Source organism: Hyperolius riggenbachi, chromosome 5 (genome assembly GCF_040937935.1).
Source record: "Hyperolius riggenbachi isolate aHypRig1 chromosome 5, aHypRig1.pri, whole genome shotgun sequence".
In the NCBI taxonomy this organism is placed as follows: domain Eukaryota; kingdom Metazoa; phylum Chordata; class Amphibia; order Anura; family Hyperoliidae; genus Hyperolius; species Hyperolius riggenbachi.
In genome coordinates this window covers 214,121,347-214,133,889 of record NC_090650.1, presented here as the reverse complement: position 1 = coordinate 214,133,889, position 12,543 = coordinate 214,121,347, and positions in this window count along the sequence as shown.

Below are 12,543 nucleotides of genomic sequence, written 5' to 3'. Positions count from 1 at the left end.
CTGTATAAATCGTTGGTTGTTACGATAAAAAATGTCAGTTAAATATATCATAGAGGAGACACACACAGTGATATTTGAGAAGTGAAATGAAGTTTATTGGATTTACAGAAAGTGTGCAATAATTGTTTAAAAAAAATTAGGCATGTGCATAAATTTAGGCACTGTTGTCATTTTATTGATTCCAAAAACTTTAAAACTAATTATTGGAACTCAAATCAGCTTGGTAGACTCATTGACCCCTGAACTACATACACAGGTGAATCCAATTATGAGAAAGAGTATTTAAGGGGGTCAATTGTACGTTTCCCTCCTCTTTTATTTTTCTCCGTAGAGTAGACATGGGGGTCTCAAAACAACTCTCAAATGACCTGAAGACAAAGATTGTTCACCATCATGGTTTAGGGGAAGGATACAGAAAGCTATCTCATAGATTTCAGCTGTCTGTTTCCACAATTAAGAACATATTGAGGAAACGGAAGACCACCGGCCCAGTTCAAGTTAAGACTCAAAGACAGAAGTGACGAATGATGAGAACAGTCAGAGTCAACCCACAGACCAGCACCAAAGACCTACATTATCAGTTTGCTGCAGATGGCATCACTGTGCATTGTTCAACCATTCGGCGCATTTTACACAAGGAGATGCTGTATGCAAGAGTGATGCAGAGGAAGCCCACAGCATAAACAGAGCCACTTGAGGTATGCTAAAGCACATTTGAACAAGCCAGCATCATTTTGGAATAAGGTGCTGACTGATGAAACTAAAATTGAGTTATTTGGGCATAACAAGAGGGCGTTATGCTTGGAGGAAAAAGAACACAGCTTTCCAAGAAAAACACCTGCTACCTACAGTAAAATATGGTGGTGATTCCATCATGCTGGGGAGCTGTGTGGCCAATGCAAGGACTGGGAATCTTGTCAAAGTTGAGGGTCGCATGGATTCCACTTAGTATCACCAGATTCTGGAGACCAATGTCCAGGAATCAGGGACAAAGCTGAAGCTACACTGTGGCTGGGTCTTTAAACAAGAAAGACAATGACCCTAAACACTGCTCAAAATCCACTAAGGTATTCATGCAGAGGAACAAGTACAACATTCTGGAATGGCCATCTCAGTCCCCCGACGTAAATATAACTGGTGTGAGTTAAAGAGAGCTGTCCATGCTCGGAAGCCATCAAACCTAAATGATCTGGAGATGTTTTGTAAAGAGGAATGGTCCAAAATATCTTCAACCAGAATCCAGACTCTCTTTGGAACCTACAGGAAGTGTTTACAGGCTGTAATTTGTGCAAAATGAGGATCTACTAAATATTCATTTCATTTATTTTTTGTGGTACCCAAATTTATGCACCTGCCTAATTTTGTTTAAACAATTATTGCACGCTTTCTGTAAATCCAATAAACTTAATTTCACTTCTCAAATCTCACTGTATGTGTGTGTCTCCTATATGATATATTTAACTGACATTTTTTATCGTAACAACCAACGATTTATACAGGAAAATCATGGCGATTAACAAGGTTGCCCAAACTTTTGCATCCCACTGTATATATATTTCTAAGAGAAATTTGTAATCAATACTCAGATCATAAGCTAATTTGTTTAGTTTAACACTTGTTTTTCCTGGTATGAATTATACAAGGAACCATAGTAATATGTAAGCTACGTTATACTGAAAATGATTATTTTTTCTTTGGTCCACTTACACAAAGAAGAAATTTGACCTTTCTCAGTGTAATCAGAGACCACTTTATACATGCAGTGGTCTCTCCATCTGTCTTTAGTCTCGGTTGTTTTACCTGACAAGCTCTGCATGATTTTACATTTATCAGGAATATTATTTAGCTATAAAGCCATTTCAAGACCAGTGGTCAGTATAACTGAACTATCGATATTGCTGCCCCACCATCACATTAGAATATATTAATGTTCACTGTTATGGAAACAGTATGGGTATCCCTGCCCAGGGCTGTGTTCCATAAGGAAGAATGTGTTATTGTTATGATAAAGGTGAGTAATGTAAATCATAATAATAATAATAATACAAAAATAGTAATATTATTTGTATTTATAATATTATTATTGTTATTATTTCAGCTTGGGCAAAATATAAATTATTGAACTTACACTATAGAGCATGTGTGCTCCCCTCCCTCTACATCACTCCACATACTGCAACATATATTTAGCAAACTCTAGAAAGACATCTTGATTAAGATGTCTATGGATTTACTCACTCCTAGGCAGCAAATTGCCTAATCTCTGTTTAGCAAGGTGATTCTACCTTGTAAACAGCCAGAGGGCTTACAAGTTTAGAAGATAGTCATCCTTCAAAATGATATACTCAGTCTTCCCAGATTGTGTTGTCTAATATAATTTAATTTCAGATTTTGGATCTAAGGAGGCCTTAGGCTGTTACTTCTGTCCCCTCGCACTTAGCAATTCAGGTAATTTTAATTGAGCTGGTCTCACTTTCTCCTTCCTAAACACAGAAACACAGCAAATTGCATTGAGTATAGCTTGCTATTGATTATTGCTCTCGGCTATTTGCAACATCATATTTAATGAAACCTGAGTGTCTAATCCAAAGGTTCAGGAAAAGAGCAATATATAGAAAAAAAGTTGTTGTATAATTATTGAGATATTCCAGGAGGAATGTGTGAAATGATTCTAACAGAACAAAAACATATTTTTGTCTACACACCAAGAAATACAGTCTTCGAATCCAAGAAACATACACTTTCTGTATTAATGCTGCATTGCAGTTTTCAAATATACGGTTTCACTCTTCTATATGGTTTTAATGCAATGTAATTAGTCTTTTTGGAGAAGTTGTTTTTTTTCTTTCTTTTTCCTTTGTAAGTTTTAATATTAAAGCACCAAAGGGCTATATATTCCCAAAAGCTGATTACATAAATTGTTCCTGTTTCATGTGTTACATATTGATTACCCCTAATTAACACAGCTTACACAAGTATAGATTTAAATGTACAGGCCTCCTTATTTAAAAAAAAAAAATAGTAATAATAATACACTTCACACATTAGTATCACAGAACAGTATAGGCTTGGAATGATTATGTGAAGAAAGCTTTAATTAATACTGAATTAATGTTAATACTCAGAGAATGTGTTTCATTCAGGGCCGGTTCTAGACTTTTGGCTGCCTGAGGCAAACTTGTGAAGATGCACCCCCCAAATTGAAATGATCGCACAGCCCCCTACAATTTGCACCATACATTATAGCTGCGGCTGCGGTGTGCTCCCCCCCCCCTCCCCCCAAAAAAAACACTCTTAGTATACAGTAGGTTGGTAGCCAGGTATAGGTGCCCCCAGTATTGGTAGCTAGGTACAGTTGTATCCAGTATATGTTACCTAGGTACAGTTGCCCCAGTATAGATTGGCCAGGCATTCTCTTCACTTCCTGTTTCTGTCTGGTGCTTCCCCCAGACTTCTTCCGCCTGAAGAAGTTGCCTCACTTGGCATCATGGGCGGACTGGGCCTGGTTTTACATTTTAAGAAACATTGTAGGGAAAAAATATGTTTATTGTTAATATAAACAGTTTAACCATTTTCTACTGCTGCATACTAAATTAACCCTCTTACAGCACATCTCCAGTAGAGATGTGCCTGTACTATTTCCGGGTCGCTATGACCCTGAGTAGTACGGCTGCGCTGGCCCGGTGGTGTGCGTCCTTCATCGCGCGCCTGTTGCTGGGCACTCTCTGCGCATGAGCGTGAAGTCACTCATGATGTCACGCACATGCGCAGAAAGTGCCCGGCAACAGGAGCACGATCTAGGACGCACACCGCCGGGCCAGCGCAGCCGTACTACTCCGGGTCAGAGCGACCCGGAAGTAGTACAGGGTGAGGTGTTCGCCAGCAAACAGTTCGGGATCCGTTCGCCGACATCTCTAATCTCCAGTGATAAGAAAACATTCATTTACTAATCCCATACATAGTGCACATGTGCATTTGTGTGCACACCTATCTCTGAAGCTTTGTTGCAGCTTAGATCATTAAGAGGTTGAACACCAATCACTGTGGTCCAATCATTGTAATTATCCATTCATGGTGATTAAAGTGAAAGTTTGTTTTTAGAGACAAATTTTGACTAAGCATGTACATTTAAATTACCTGTGAAGGAAGGGGTTCATTTTTAGCATATACTTCAGAAAACCCATAATACACAATTTCTAATTTCAAAAACATTATTTAATGTGGGAATTTTAGCCATGGCCATTTATAGACATACCTAAACTGTTTACAAAAATATATCATGACTGTGGAGGTGGCCATACACTACTTAATATTTGGTTTGATAAAAACAAAATGAATCAAAAATTATCAAAAATTCTGTTTTAGACTGATCTATCATTTGGCATTGTAATTCAAAATGTTTGTTCTTTTCTCAGTTGAACAGACGGGAGGGGGGCGTGGGTGGAGCTTGGAGCAGGCAGCTGTGGCATGCTACTGATGACTGCCGAGCTTTGCATGGCATTGAGCAATACAAAGCTATAGGGGTGATGCCCCGTTCCCTGATCAAGTATACATGGGAGAATATATTCTGAAATGTAAAGACTGTTCACATTTTCTCCACCATGTTGCTAATCTCTTTTTTCTCTTGATTGTGCTCCTCTGCCTTGTTTGTGTACATTTATCACACCCTTGTATTTTAATATGTATTAGTTAGATAGTTAAAGAAACACTGAAGTGAAAAAAAAGTATGATATAATGAGTTGGTTGTGTAGTACAGCTAAGAAATAAAGCATTAGGAGCAGAGACATAAGTCTAATATTTGTTTCCAGTACAGAAAGAGTTAAGAAACTCCAGTTGTTATCTATGCAAATAGCCATTGAGCTCTGCAACTTTGAAAGTTGTGGAGAGCTCTGACTTCTGATTAGGTTATCTCAGCTGTATTGTGTTTTTCTTTTGCAGAGAACAGTTCAGGACAGGTCAAAAGTTCACTGCCTGTTCTGCAAAAACTTTTAGAATCATGAGTAATGTGTAAACTGCAAGTATTAGAGAATGATGCAATGTTCTAAAAAAAAAAAAAAAGCTGTATAACTGAAAATAAAAATATGAGAATATTTTTTTGCTACCAATGTTCTAGTAATTACCCATATTACACAACCAATTCATGATATCATATTTTTTTTTCGCTTCAGTGTCTTTTTAATTCAGTGATTAGTTTTTCCACCTATCCACTGTTTCAACTTATTTCAGTAAACATATCTTGTCATATGTGCCGTCTCATGAGCAGGGCTCCATTGTGATCACTATTTTTACTTCCAGTGCAGCCTTAACAGCTCTAGAGCATATTCAACTGCGCTTTAGATATATTAGAGAAGACAAGGACAAACTGCTGCCAATTATCAGACGGTTTATCTAAGTTCCAAGTTCAGTGTCACTGTTTCATTGCCGTGTGCTTCAAGAGTTATTCCACTTCATTTAGACCATGTTAGACCAGACAGTGAGTAAGACTGATAGAGTTTACAGAGTTTTTCTTTCATCCCTGTCATTGCTGCAATTAAAAAACAAAAAAAGACAAAATAAGTTCACTATTCTGGGAGTACCGGTAATTATAATTTTAATAACCACAGTTATGTAGTTGCCTTCTCTTGTTCCATTCTCTTTTGCATTATCTTTTGTTCCAAAGGAAGACCACAGTTTGCTTGTGTCTTCCTCACAATTCTGGACAATAACCATCTTGTCCTCAAAGTTGTTTTAACATATTTTAGCTCCAAAGTCAGATTATCAGACTGTGAGTGCCTTTTGTCCCAAGCTACAAAACATAAACAAATAAATAAATCACAGCTTACTCTTCTTACAGTTGTTTTCTCTCCAGTCCCAAAGGAAGATTGTCAGTAGGCTATTTCCTTTTGTTATGTGTATCTTACTATGGAGTTAAAAAAAATAAAACACAACTTTTTTCACTTAAAGTTGTTTTGTCACATTCTCTCCAGTTCCAAAACAGGACGAGGGAAGCAGCCTGAGGACATTGTTTCACTGTGTTGCTGCTCATGTTCAAATAAAAGTGCTTTTTTCCCCTCTAAATATCCTTTCTGCAATTTAGGAACAATTGATTTGTACAGTGTTATTTGTAAGAAAATTCAGTTAACTATCTAATGAAGCCCTGGGACTTTAAAGTAGCCAATCAGAAATGGAGGAAGGGGAGGGGCGTGGAAGCCTCTGAGGGGGAGAAACATGTTGCCTTATATGGATTTTGGACACCTTGTTTGTAGTGAGAGGTATCCCATTGGACATTAACCTATTTTGGTTCCTGGACGTAGTTTCTACGTCCAGGAACCATGCGCGCTACCGCGCGCTCCCGCGGCCGATCGCGCGCGTGCACGCGCACTCCCGGCCACGGATTCGGTAGCCAGGGAATCAATGTATCGGGCTATGGTGCCCGATCATTGATTCCTCTCCCCCGCTGAAAAAGCAACAGCTTCTCTCGGAAGCTGCGCCTTTTCTGGCCGTTCTCTCTCCGATGAGTCACTCTAAGCATGTGTTAGAGTGACGTCATGTAAACAAACTCATGGCCGCCATCTTGTGGCCAAAAAGTAATACTACACCTGTAAGAAAAAAAAAATACAAATTAACACACATTTACATTATAAATCTATTGTTTACCTCCCACCCTCCCAAAACTACCCAAATAAAATGTTTACTATAAAAAATAAAACCATTACAATAAAAAAAAAAAAAAGTAAATATTTACCTAAGGGTCTAAACTTTTTAAATATCAATGTAAAGATGAAATATTTCTATATTTTTTTTATTTTAAACTTGTAAATAGTGATAGATGCAAAATGGAAAAAATGCACCTTTATTTCCAAATAAAATATTGTCGCCATACATTGTGATAGGGACATAATTGTAACGGTGTAATAACCGGGACATATGGGCAAATACAATACGTGAGTTTTAATTATGGAGGCATGTATTATTTTAAAACTATAATGGCTAAAAACTGAGAAATAATGAATTTTTCCATTTTTTTCTTATTCTTCTTATTCTTCCTGTTAAAATGCATTTACAGTAAAGTGGCTCTTAGCAAAATGTACCCCCCAAACAAAGCCTAATTGGTGGCGGAAAAAACAAGATATAGATCAGTGCATTGTGATAAGTAGTGATAAAGTTATAGGCTAATGAATGGGAGGTGAACATTTCTCACGTGAAATAGACGGAACCTGAATGGGTTAACTACTATTTGTGCCCATCTATTCATTTTGTAGGCATTGAATTTGCCTGATGGTGCAGCTTGACAGACCATTGCTGTGGTAATATATATATAGTATGTTTTAGAGGTCAAACCAATTGACTTATATTGCTGTGTGGGACTCACAATCTACAACATTTGTAGGATCCTGTTAGAACTTAGTACAAACAGGGTCTGTCTGCCAGGGACTATTACTTGAACATGTGGGGCTTGATTCACAAAAGAGTGCTAACTGTTAGCACGGTAGTTTTCGTGTGAATTTCCGCATTGCACGATATCGTTTTCGCAGGAAAATTCACGTTTGCGCGAAAACGTTAGCGTTTCACGCGAAAATTTGCGATCGCGCGCAATGCGAAAATTCGCACGAAAACTGCCATGCTAACAGTTAGCACTCTTTTGTGAATCAAGCCCGTGATGTAAACCACTCTTATTGTTTATTGCATTTTGCTTTGTGGTTGATTTTACAATTTCATTTGAAGCATATTAGACCAGGCACTGAGTAGTAGTTGTGCTTGTACACAGAGGATAACTCTAAACTACTTTTCACTATTTATCAACATCATATTTATCATTGTTACTCTGTGCTATGAGGCTCTATGTACTATGTTTTCTACATTTACTCCATGTACTACATTTGCAAATGCAGTGTATTAGAGCAGACCTAAAGCAGCAGTGCCACTTGACTCACAACATATCTTTAAATTACCTCTAATTTTTTTGTCGCAAGGCTTCTTGTTCTGTATTTAGTATTGCAGCATCTGATTCAAATGCCCTAAGTACAGATGGACCAACAGGTTCTGGTCAATAGTGTTATTAAAATGAAATTATATATAGGTATGTCCCTTTAGCCCTTATAAGATATCAATCTTGATATGGATATTGAGGGCTTTTGGAGACAACCAGCTTTACAATGTATTCAGAGGTTCTAAAAAGAGTTTTGAGCCAGAGCATCTAGTAATTAAAACTTATATTTTGTTATAAACACATAAAACATATTTAAGAGAATACACATATAGCTAGAACAGATGAAAGCTGACACAGCCATCACAGTAATACATGTTACTTGCAATAACAATAATTAATCATACAATTTTCTTATTGCTCCCCTGTAGGGGGGCTTTTGTAACAACTAGTATCTCAGCGGCTGCCGACATGCAGGGGGTGTCTGCAGCCGATTCCTTCCCTGGCTCACAAGCATTCTCCGTTCCCTCGGTGTCTGGCACGCCGGGAATGGTCGGTTCTTTGACTCACGGGAGGACTGTCTCGCGTGGGCGCGCGTGGAGACAGGACCTTTATGCTTGCAGAAGGCGCGTCAGCTGAAATCATTCCGGGAAAAGATAGACTAAATGCTCAGTCGGGGATTCTTATCAGGGCTGATAACAGGCAGATTTAGCAGAGAAGAATAAAACGGAGAGCAGGGTAGGTGTTTACTGTCATGTTCCCATTGATATATATGGTAAAATACATGAGGGTGCTTCGTCTCTGGTTCTCTTTAAAGGCACAAGTATACTGTTGGCTGGTATCTCATGGATTGGAAAGTAGGATCTCATATTCGTATGTCTCTCATTTATTTTGCAAGCTCCCAAATGGCAAAATCATCACAATTGGAAGCAAGAGGCACGTTACTTGTCTGTGGGTTTTATGTCAGGGAAAATAAGCGACTTCTGCCTGAAGTTGCCTGGCAGGTGTACCTATGAATCAGCCACCAGGAGACTTGGGCTCAGGATAAAGCCGACATACGGCTTACCCTGCTTCTGCAGAAGTCCCAATGGCATTAATTACTATTCCCCCTCCTTGTTGCCGTTTATGGTAGGGAATTATGTAATTCGGCTTCCAGCTATTACTACAGTGTTTTAAAAGTAACTTAAGCTCTGTCTTCTGACGGCGCCGAAGTTACTCACTGAGTGCTGCTATAGCTGGAATTCCTATTAGGGCCTATGATGGCGCTGGCTGCACCCATATCTCTTGTGCTGTTTTAACAGCACTTGCCTAGCAGAACCAAGTGGAATGGAGGCTTCAGCGTGCGTCTCCCAGTGTTCATGTTGCAGCATATTAGACCTGACATTGCAAAACAATGCTGCTTTCTCCACAGGATTACTATACAACCACTTTTTTCTGTCCATTCTTACTTTGTAGCATATTAAAACAGGCAGTATTGTTATTATTATTTATTTTTGTATCTTATTATTATTATTTATTGTAGCACCAACATATTAAGCAGTGCATTATAGCTATACTGTAAACCCAGGATTTCATTTCAGTCATTCCAATATATATATATATATATATATATATATATATATATATATATATATATATATATAGATATAGATATAGAAATAGAAGGGGCACTTAAGATGTACTTACTCGCACTAGGGGACCACTGTTGTCATTTAAATGTAACTGTAACTGTAATCTTACAACATTTAATCAGGCGGTTCAGCTGATAAAGTTCACAGGGTTAGGTAATTTGCTGGTCATTATAACTATATATTACCACAACAAGTTAGTGCTACCACTAATATTAGTGAGTACACAACTTAATTTATATGCAAGTGTTATAACACAGTTCCTTTATAAGGGTAGGTTTGTGATTTATCTTGTGTCTGTCTTAGAATATAGAGCAACCACTGCAAAGGAAGTAAAGTAAAAAAATTAAAGTATGTAGCTTAGTGTACACATGATTATAGATTCATGGCTCATCCAGTTACCAAGGCTGACTGTTGTTTTGTTTGTGTTTAAATTGTCACAACAAGCAAATGTTTTTCATGTCATCTTATAGCTAAAATTGCAAGTTGTTTCACTTTTAGAGCCATGACAGGCCACTTCTGCAGCCATGTAATGCTCCTATGTACAGCCAGCCAACATGCCCTTCAACGTCAGCTGCTGATGCCACCATAGTGCCATCACCCCAGGGGGATCAGCGGTTTGGACATTTTTTTAATGTGTCTGCCTCAGATCAGAGCAATACCATCTGTTCTCTCTGCCTCCAAAAATTGAGCCGTGGAAAGGCCAACACCCATGTAGGGACAAGTGCCTTATGAAGGCACATGGAGAAAATGCACAAACTGCAATGGGAAGAGCTCCTGAGCAAAAGCAGCACACAAAAGCAAAGCCACCCTCTTTCTCCTCTTCCTCCTTCAGGTGCATCATCTTCAGCACCTTTCTCCCTTGCACCTTCACAGCCACCCTCCTCCACTCCACCTCTGACCTTGAGCAGTTCCTGCTCCTCTGCCCACAGCAGACAGGTGTCTGTGAAGGAAATCTTTGAGCGGAAGAAGCCAATTTCTGCCAGTCACCCTCTTGCCCGGCATCAGACAGCTGGCTTGGCGGAACTGTTAGCTCGCCAGCTGTTACCATACCAGCTGGTGGACTCTGAAGCCTTCCGTAAATTTGTGGCCATTGGCAGGGGCGTCTCTAGCCATTTTGTCGCTCCAGGCGAGAAAACCTGTGGCGCCCCCCCCCCCCCCCTGGGTTGCCCCCCTGATGAAAAGAATCGTAACGCAGCAATGTTTCTTCATGAGATAAAAGTAATGCGGCAATCTTTCACCAGAAAATAATCATAACGCAGCAATGATTCGCCATAAAATAATCGTAATGTGGCCAGCATTCACCATAAAATAATCGTAATGCGGCAGCGTTTCCAGAAAATTATCGTAATGTGGCCAGCGTTCACCAGGAAATAATCGTAATGTGGCCAGCGTTCACCAGAAAATAATCGTAATGTGGCAAGCGTTCACCAGATAATAAATCATAAAGTGGCCATCGTTCCCCAGGAAATAATCGTAATGCGGCAGCGTTCCCCAGGAAATAATCGTAATGTGGCCAGCGTTCCCCAGGAAATAATCGTATGTGGCCAACGTTCCCCAGGAAATAATCGTAATGTTGCCAGCGTTCCCCAGGAAATAATCTTAATGTGGCCAGTATTCCCCAGAAAATAATTGTATGTGGCCAGCGTTCCCCAGGAAATAATCGTAATGTTGCCAGCGTTCCCCAGGAAATAATCGTAATGCGGCAGCGTTCCCCAGGAAATAATCGTAATGTGGCCAGCGTTCCCCAGGAAATAATCGTAATGTGGCCAGCGTTCCCCAGGAAATAATCGTATGTGGCCAGCGTTCCCCAGGAAATAATCGTAATGTTGCCAGCGTTCCCCACGAAATAATCGTAATGTGGCCAGCGTTCCCCAGGAAATAATCGTAATGTTGCCAGCATTCCCCAGGAAATAATCTTAATGTGGCAGCGTTCCCCAGAAAATAATCGTATGTGGCCAGCGTTCCCCAGGAAATAATCGTCATGTGGCCAGCGTTCCCCAGGAAATAATCGTATGTGGCCAGCATTTCCCAGGAAATAATCGTAATGTGGCCAGCGTTCCCCAGAAAATTATCCTAATGCGGGCAGCGTTTCACTAAACCTGTAAAAAGAAAAGTATTTACTCACCTGCAGAAGACTCCTCTCCCCGACCGACGATCTATCTGCAGCGGCGGCGACCACGTGTGACAGGCGGGGGGCGGAGGTAGGGGCGGCGCCGACGTGTCAAACTAGCGTGCGACGATCGCACGCTCTGTACAGAGAGGGGGTGGGTAGAGGGGGCGGACCAGTAGGCGGCGGCATCGCACATAATACCTAACGTGCGTGCTGCTCGCTCTGAGGAGGAGAGAAAGGGGGCGGACCAGTAGGCAGCGCCGGGCACAGGCCGAGCTGCCTGTCACAGCCGGCGCCGACCTGGCTGAAAGAGAAAAAAAAAAAAACACGCACAGAGCGGCGAGAGAGCGCCCACTACCACCAACGGCGCCATAGGCAAAAATCTATAGTTGCCTAATGACACAGACGCCCCTGGCCATTGGGACACCACAGTGGAAGATGCCAGGCTGCAATTATTTCTCTAAAAAGGCGATACCCAAATTGTACCGTGAAGATGAGAGGCAAGTAGTGTCATCTCTGGTACACAGCATTGGGTCAAGGGTCCACCTGACCAGTGCCACGGATTCCTGGTCTGCCAAGCACGGTCAGGGCAGGTACATTACTTACACAGCCCATTGGGTCAACCTGGTGACCGATGGCAAGCAGGGAGTACATGGCTGTGCAGCGGACCAACTTGTGACACCTCCACGGCTTGCAGGCAGGCCTTCTGCCACCTCCTATCCTCCTGCGACATCCTCTTCGCTGTCATCATCCTCCTTCTCCTTGGCTGAGTGTCAGTTCAACTCTACTGGTGCTGCGATCTCCTCTAAAGCTACACAGCCCCAGCTCCCCAGGGCCTATGCTGCATGCCAGGTACTACGGTGTCATGCCATCTTAGACATCTTGCCTCAAAGCAG